The sequence below is a fragment of the Elephantulus edwardii genome, unplaced genomic scaffold (genome assembly GCF_000299155.1).
Source record: "Elephantulus edwardii isolate Elephantulus edwardi_28Jun2011 unplaced genomic scaffold, EleEdw1.0 scaffold00300, whole genome shotgun sequence".
Lineage (NCBI taxonomy): Eukaryota > Metazoa > Chordata > Mammalia > Macroscelidea > Macroscelididae > Elephantulus > Elephantulus edwardii.
In genome coordinates this window covers 126679-134612 of record NW_006400050.1, presented here as the reverse complement: position 1 = coordinate 134612, position 7934 = coordinate 126679, and the positions used below count along the sequence as shown (strand labels likewise).

Here is a 7934-nt window from a genome sequence, read left to right as displayed (position 1 = left end):
TGGCATTACCCAATTTGAAGCATTGACCACTGTGATTCAGCACCTTTTGTGTGAGTGAGAGGAAGCCCTGAAAAAACACAAACCTCTCTCCCAAGAACACACTAACTTCCCAGGAGAGCTAACCACTGCTTCAACCACCTGTGATAAATTAGAAAAAGCCAGGAATGAGATACAAGCACATTATGAAGGATTTGTCCAGAAGATAAACCGGCAAGAGCAGACCAATCTAACAGAGCCAGAAAACCAGTTTAAAGAATTCTACAACTGGGAGTGTGGAAAAACTTCAGAACATTTATATTGAAGAAGCAGAGAAATACAAAACTCAGTTGCAAGAGCCGTTTGACAACTTAAGTGCTGCCCAGGAAACCTCCAAGTTGGAAATCGAAGCTAGCCATCCGGAGAAAGCAGAATTGCTAAAGGAGGTGGAAATCAAGCAGATTTTTTCAGAAATCAAGCAGAGCTGTGAAATGGAAGATCATTCACGTGAAGATTTGCATTTTGAGAAACAAGAATCCTTAGAGAAACATATCAACAATCTGAAGGGTGAGAATGATACTTCAACTGAAAAGCTGAAATCAGAAGAACAAAAAAAGAATATCAAGAGAGAAAACAAATTTAAAAAGGCCTCAGATCATGTATTTGGCGCAAGAATTAGAATGCTTGAAAGCTGTGTTAGATATTAAGGAGCTGCTGTGGAAGCGGCACGATGAGAACTTGTGCAGCCCCATAAGTTTCTTACGTCCTCAGCAATCCCTTTTCAGTCACCCAGAAATTCTGGCTCCTTCCTCAGCCCCAACAGCTCTCCCAGACAACACTTTCTGCAAGCTGCAAGACTGTAGAAAGCATTTTGATGTGGGTTTTCAGGACTGACACTAATGACGATCACAGAGCAAGACATATAATTAATTACCATAATATTAGTGGAAAGTAATCACCACTGGAATGGGCTACTTGGGAGACTGAAACTCTGGAGGAAGATTTTTGGCTCAATTCAAAAGACCTCACCACAAAAGATCTTGAGATTCAGCCAAGTGGACATTGTTGCACAAAGAACTTCAAGAACAAGAGAATCTTGTTCATTGCCTTTTTCACCTGCTCATTAGGGAAAAACTCTCAGGGGCCTATTAAGTTAAAGATTTAGAACCTTTGTAATTTCCTGCATCACAGACACCTTCTTGTGATTTTTATTTCAGTCTGACTGAAGATGCGTTTAGGATATGGAAGTATCCATATCATGGGACTGGTGCTGCTGTCTTTGCTGCAATTAATAGTCAAAAGTTGAGTCTGTCTGAATCTATTTACTAATCAAACAATAGTGTACCTATTCAGCAAAAGTCATAGAAGTAAGAGCAATAGCTGTTTGAATCATGAGTGTCACTGTCAGCCCTTTGACTGGTGGCAGCAATTAAGACAGGATAAGCATTGACTGGTCTGTGAGTTCATTCTCTGTGTCCATGTGAGGTTACTGTCTGCAGTGGTCAGCCACGTCATTTGAAACTAGCTAGGATTTTTCTTTAGATTTTTAATTTGCTCGCATCAGCCTACCACAAGAATATGGTCCATTTTCCTCAGGCTACAAGCAGGTGCAGAATTATAATTTTCTTAAAAGTCTGTATAAAGGAAAAGGTCAGTACTAATGGGTTGTTTCTGCCTTATTTTTACCTCAATCTAAGCTCTCCTTGCAGATGGACTCTATGTTCTCTTCCTCCTTGCTTCCATATTTCTTTCTTTTCTCTCTTCCCTATCCAAAACCACAAACTTTTCTACCGCCTCCCTACTTGTATCTGGGACAAGGATAAAGAGTACATATCTCACTTTTTGAGTGTTTCCAGGGCCAACCATTTTTTAAGGTGCCGAATCACTTTCCAAATACTTGGAAATATAGTTGCCCATATTTTGTAGACAACTTGTCTCTTTAAACGTGACCTAGGCTAACAGAGAAATAAGATTTGGGATCAGAATGGCTTATCAGGTATTCTACCCTTTAATTCTGTTGTATTACTTATTGTAACTAAATTAATTCTTGTATCAAACAAACGTTCATATCTCAACACCTTTAAAAAAAAAATCAAATCCTAGCTTCCAGAGAGAATCTTGGTTTCACTATCTCTAAGACAGACCTATTTGTTTTCTTACCAGTTAATGGTATATTCAAGACTTTTCTCCAGCACCACAACTCAAAGGCATCAATTCTTCTGTCATTCTTAGTTATTGTCCAGAACTCTGATGCATAAAAATAATTACAAAGATCATGGCTTGGATTAGGCACACATTAGTCTCTAGACTAATATCATTGCTTTTCAGCACTTTAGAGAGGTCCCTGACAGCAGATTTTCCCAATGCAATTCATCTTTTTATTTCTTGACTGCTGATTTATTGTGGAGCCAAGCAAGCTGTAATTGTTAACAGCCTCAAAGTCTTCTTCATTATGGTGGTGCCAAGTAGTCCAGTGGAAACAATATTTGCTTTCTTGATGTTGGATATTCAGTATTAAAATTAAAAAAAAATTATACCAGGATCCACTGTAGAAAAACTAGAGGAAATGGTACATATGTACGTAAGCTCTTATAATAAAGACAATATCTGAGATTTCTTTTTGGTAGCTGTTGTTGTTTTAATTTGTTTACATTATCATATACTTATATAGTCATTCATATACATTGTTCCATTCATATATACTTTGTTTAAAACAACCATTTATTTACATGATAGTTTATATAATGAACTAAAATTGATCCATTACTGTCATTTCCCCATTTCAAGTCCCCATTGCCCTTACTACCACACATCGTGTCCTCTTTGCCTTTTAAATAGTTATATAGAATACTAGAATATCCTATGAACTGCCAAAAGAACACATGGATATGTACTGGAGAAAGTACAGCCAAAGTGCCACTTACAGGCAAAGATGGTGAAGCTTCATCTTTCATACTTAGGACATGTAGCTAGGTGAGGCTATTTTTTGGAAACTGATAACATACTTGAAAAGAAGGAGGGTAAACAAAGGAAAGGAATATGCACAACAAGATGAATTGATACATTAACTGCAATAATGGGCTCAAGTATGTCAGCAATGATAAGGATGACAGAGGCTAGGGCAGCATGAAGGTCTATTGTTCATAGATTCATTTTGAGTCATAATTATCTTGACAGCATCTAACGACAACCATGTATGCATGTATGTATGTGCGCGCACACACACACACACACGCACACACACACACGCACACATGCTCATATAGATAGTTGTGTACCATAGAGTTGGAACCGACCCATAGCTGACTCTCTGGTAGGTTTTCAAGGGCAGTTAATCGAACAGGAGGACATTGTCCATCCTCCTGTGGAGCAGCTGGTGGCCTCACACCATGTGTTTTGGGGGATTGCAGCACAGTTTCTTGCCAGTAGGCCACCAGAGCTATATAAAAAAAAACTTGTCCCCACTGGCGAAATGCAATAGCCATATTGTCTTCATCTCAATTCTTGCCAGGTTGATTCTCTGATCCTCTCTTGACTAGGTTCTTGGTCCTTCTTTGTCTGTCCATTATATTTCTATTCTACCACTTCCCCTCACTCTTCAGTTACTCTTATATTTCCATAGTAATAATGTGAGGGAGTGTGAGGATGACAAAGGATAAGACAGGGTTCATACTTGTTCATAGGGTCTCTATTGGTGGTACGTATTCAATGGCTAGTAACAAAAACAGCAATAACAAATGGTCTTATGCTGTATTCGTTCTTTTGCTACTGAGCTTTTACACGCAACATAATCTCAAGTTTCTCCCGTGTTGTATTGTACTTCACAAAAAATTTATTATTCCTTAGCTCTGCTCAGAGTTCTGTTGTATGAATATACCATAGTTTTCCTATCCATTCATTTTTGATGGAAATTTAGGTTGTTTTCATTTTCTTGCTATTATGAAAAGTGCTACTGCAAACGTAAGTGTACATATCTCTATGTTTCAGATGTTTCACCTCTGATTTCCTTCAGATTGCTGTAGTTTTTGTTGGCTGCTATTGAGTGCTACTCATAGTGACACTATGACTAGTGGACCTGAACTCTGCTCTACCTTGTGCCATCTTCATTATCTCTAACAGACTAGAGCCCATCGTTAAAGTCACCATATCAATCCATCTCAGTGGTGATTTTCCTCTCCTTCAGTGACTCTCTCCATCTTTTCAAGAATGATGTCCCTTTCCAAGGGATAGCCTTGCCTACCTAAGTGTCCAGAATATGAATGATGAAGTTTCACAGTCTTTGCTTCCAAAGAACACTCTGATTGCATCTTCTCCAAGACAGATAGATACACCAATTCTTTTGGAAGTCCATGCAATATTCAGTACTCTTCTCAGCAAAACAATTTAAAAGCATGGATTCTTCTGTCGCCCTTATGCATTCATTATCCAATACCCTAGTGATTGAAAAGCAGGCCTGCATTAGGTACACAGACATAATTGCTCTTCAGCATTTTGGAGTGATTTCTAAACAATCTTCATATCCTCCTCACTTTAGCAAGCAGAGTTGTGTAATCTACATTACACTGAGTGTTGATGAGTCTTCCTCAAATCTTGATGCTACATTCTTCTTCACAGATTTCAGCTTCACAAATTATTTGCTCAGCATGCAGTTTGAATAAGGAGAGAAAAAAGACAGTCTGCTGTCATACACCCTTCCTGATTTTAAACTTGTGCTCCATTTTTACAACAGTTTCTTAAGCTAGGTCTGTATTTTCTAAAGCATAATAGAGTTCTGGTTTTCTCAGTCTTCTCAATGTTAGCCATAATTTGTTTTGATTCACACAGTCAAATGTCTTTGTCTAGTTAATAAAACACAACTAGACAATCTAGCATTCTCTACTTTGAATCCAGATCCATCTGACATCAGAAATGACATCCTTGGTGCCATGGCCTCTTCTAAACACAGTTTGCGCTTCTGGCAGTACCTTTCAAAGAATAGTAATTTTTAAATGATCTTCATCAGTATGTTGCTTGCACATGATGTTAATGATATTTTTCAATAATTTCCATGTACTGTTGGATAATTTTTTTTTTTGTAATGGGGACAAATACAGGTCTCAAAAACAAAGTATTGGTCATCTGTAATTTCTGTATTAGACTTTCTAAATATATTTGAAGTAGGAATAGTTCACAATTTGTATAGGATTTCACGGCTGTATTTTCTAGCTGCTGCAGACACTTTATGCTTACATTATGAAGATTTTCTATCTTTTAACTTATTTTTGGGGAGCTCTATTGGAATGTCCATGGCATATTGCACTGCTGACCAGAAGCCCCATGATTTGGGGAGTTCTAGCTATGATTCTGTGGGAAAAAGATCAACAGCCTTGTCCTGTTCTGATTCATAGCTACATAACCCTTGTAAAGGATGAATCATTATGAATTGGAACTAACTTGAAGGCAGTGGTTGAGAACTTAATTTTTAAAAATTTCCATCCACATGTTAGTATACATGTGAGATAATCAGAATAGCATGAATATGAATACTTATTAATACTTACTGATATAGAAACGGCTTTGTGGTGTGTATTATAAATAATAACATTTCAATAAGATAGTTTTAGTATTCATTGTTGCTTAGGAACTACACTGGGAATCTTCTTGAGTCACACTATTTTGAAGTGCAACCATCATGCTTTTTTGTTCAGCCTCTAGAATTTTCAAGGGTTATAAGCAAGCTAGTTATATTTCCAGAATCATAAATCATTCCTGTCAGATATAGGAAAACATTCTATTATGGTGATATTAAATTTTAATTTGGGGGGAAATAAAAAGGTATCTGGCAAGAATAGCACCCTCATTAGATAAAAAAGCAGAGCTTTTGAAAATGACATGAATAATCATATTGAGGATAGGATAATAACTGTAGAACCTTACACCCACCACCAATGTCTCAATGTCTAGGTTTTTAGACATTATGAGTGTAATTTGTTTTATAAGGTTTGTTTATAAGCCTTATAAAATAATTTCTAAGCATACATATGTTTGTTTCAAATTTTATGAAAACAATAAAAGAAAGTTTTACTATGATTGAAAGTAAAAATAGTGATTTGAAGCCTAGCAGATATGAGGGGAAAGCTTATTGATTGAAATGTTATGGGTTTTATAATATTCAAAATATTTGAATTTATTGTAATATAAATGACTGAATTAAGTAAGTAGAAATACACACTTGTTTAATTTTAAAGCTTATTTGTTTACCACTCACATTAATTTTTAGCATAGTAATAGTGTTCAATAAATGTTCAAGTTGAATGTTTATTATGATACTCGTAACAAAATTAACAGACAAGATAAAAATATTTCAAGTCATGTAGTCATTCCTTAAAATTTCCACCAGATGGCCATCCATCCCTAAAATGTTAAAGATCATGGGGAAAAGAAAAACCACAAAACAAACCAGCCAAAAAACACACATGCAAAAACATTAGTTAAAGTGTTTCTGAAATTTTAATGCTTGAAATAATCTATCTAAAAAGTCTGAAATAAGAAAAAAATTTCCAGTTTAAATCAAAATATTAAAAATAACTGCATATATACGAAGTCATGTCTGTTTTTATCAATAGTTACTTTCCTTTGATTACAGTATACAAGAAAATAGAAAAAAATATGCAGGACAACCCACATTCATTAGTTCTGAGGCAGAATCAACTTATATCTGAGTTGTTACTGGTGGATTTGTGTTCCCAAAGAGGCTTGTCTTTTGAGTTAGCACAATTACTTTATAGACTAAGCCACCAAAGTTTTCTTAGCTTCTTTTGATCTCTAGTGAGTTGATTCCATCAGACTATGGAATTTACCTCTGTAGAAAGCTAAGGGGATGTCAGCCGTGAGTTGGTTCCCACTCAATGACAATATATCAAATAAAAAAGTTGTTAAGTGCATTTAAGTCATAGGCAACTCATAAAGAACCTGTGAATGAAAGACCTGAACACTGGGATACGTTTCATCCTTTCTCCAGGTTCATAGGGTTTTTAGAGACAAACTATTTCGGAAGTGGATGCCACTCCAGCTTCTAAGCTTGTTTTAGTCAGGGTGTTCCACCAAACACTGTCCACTGTGGGTAACCATTATTGCATTTGACACATCATTGTCACAGTGTTCAACACCACAGCAACCATGAGTTACCTCTGTACAGCAAGTGGAAAGACCAGGGCTATACGACCTAGAAAAATGTTTGACCAAAAACAATTACAAACAGGTCCAATGGTCTGTGGCCTGAGGGCCCTATAGTATTTCACAGTTCTGGCACGCCCAAAAGCTGGCAGACTTTGCACCAGAGACCCCCAATTTATCTGGCAAGTCTCCTCTGCTGACACCCACTTGGGACAAAAAGAAAGTGATAAGAGCCACAAGAGTTTCATACTTGTCCCTCCTCACGATGCGAGAGGCCATCCTAAGATCCAGCTAGAACCGATTAAACATTAATAACATTTTTGTTAAAAAGTGAAACTTGCATTCAAAATTTTTTGAAAATAGTATTATTATGCATTTTTTAATAGTTATAGATGAAAAATTTAGAAATCCTAACAGTAGATTATTAGCTGGAAGGATGTTGGATTGAAACAACCAAAGTTAGAAAAGAACTACTTTAGAAAAGAGAACTGACAGTTATCTGAAAAGTCACAGCTGTGACAACCCTTTGCGGTGGTTCTACTGTGTACAAATTCTCCAGATGATAGAATCAACTTGTCAGAAAGGTGAAAAAATTATACTGCGTAAAAAAAAGTCAGGGGGGCTAGGTCGTATTAATTATATGAGTTTACAGATATTTAAAATAATTTTAAAAATAAATTAGTTCTAAGATCAGATGGCAAACTATTAAGGAGTTGTACTGTCAACCACTTCACAAGAAAAAAAAAATGAAGGGGGACAATCTCTTTCCCTTGTGACTTACTGTCTTTTAAAGCTTTTGGGGA

General features: G+C 36.3%; 1 pseudogene; it reads left to right on the top strand.

Moving 5' to 3' along the window:
- Positions 1–13: 13 nt before the first annotated feature.
- LOC102872945 lies at positions 14–870 on the top strand (annotated as a pseudogene).
- Positions 871–7934: the final 7064 nt, after the last annotated feature.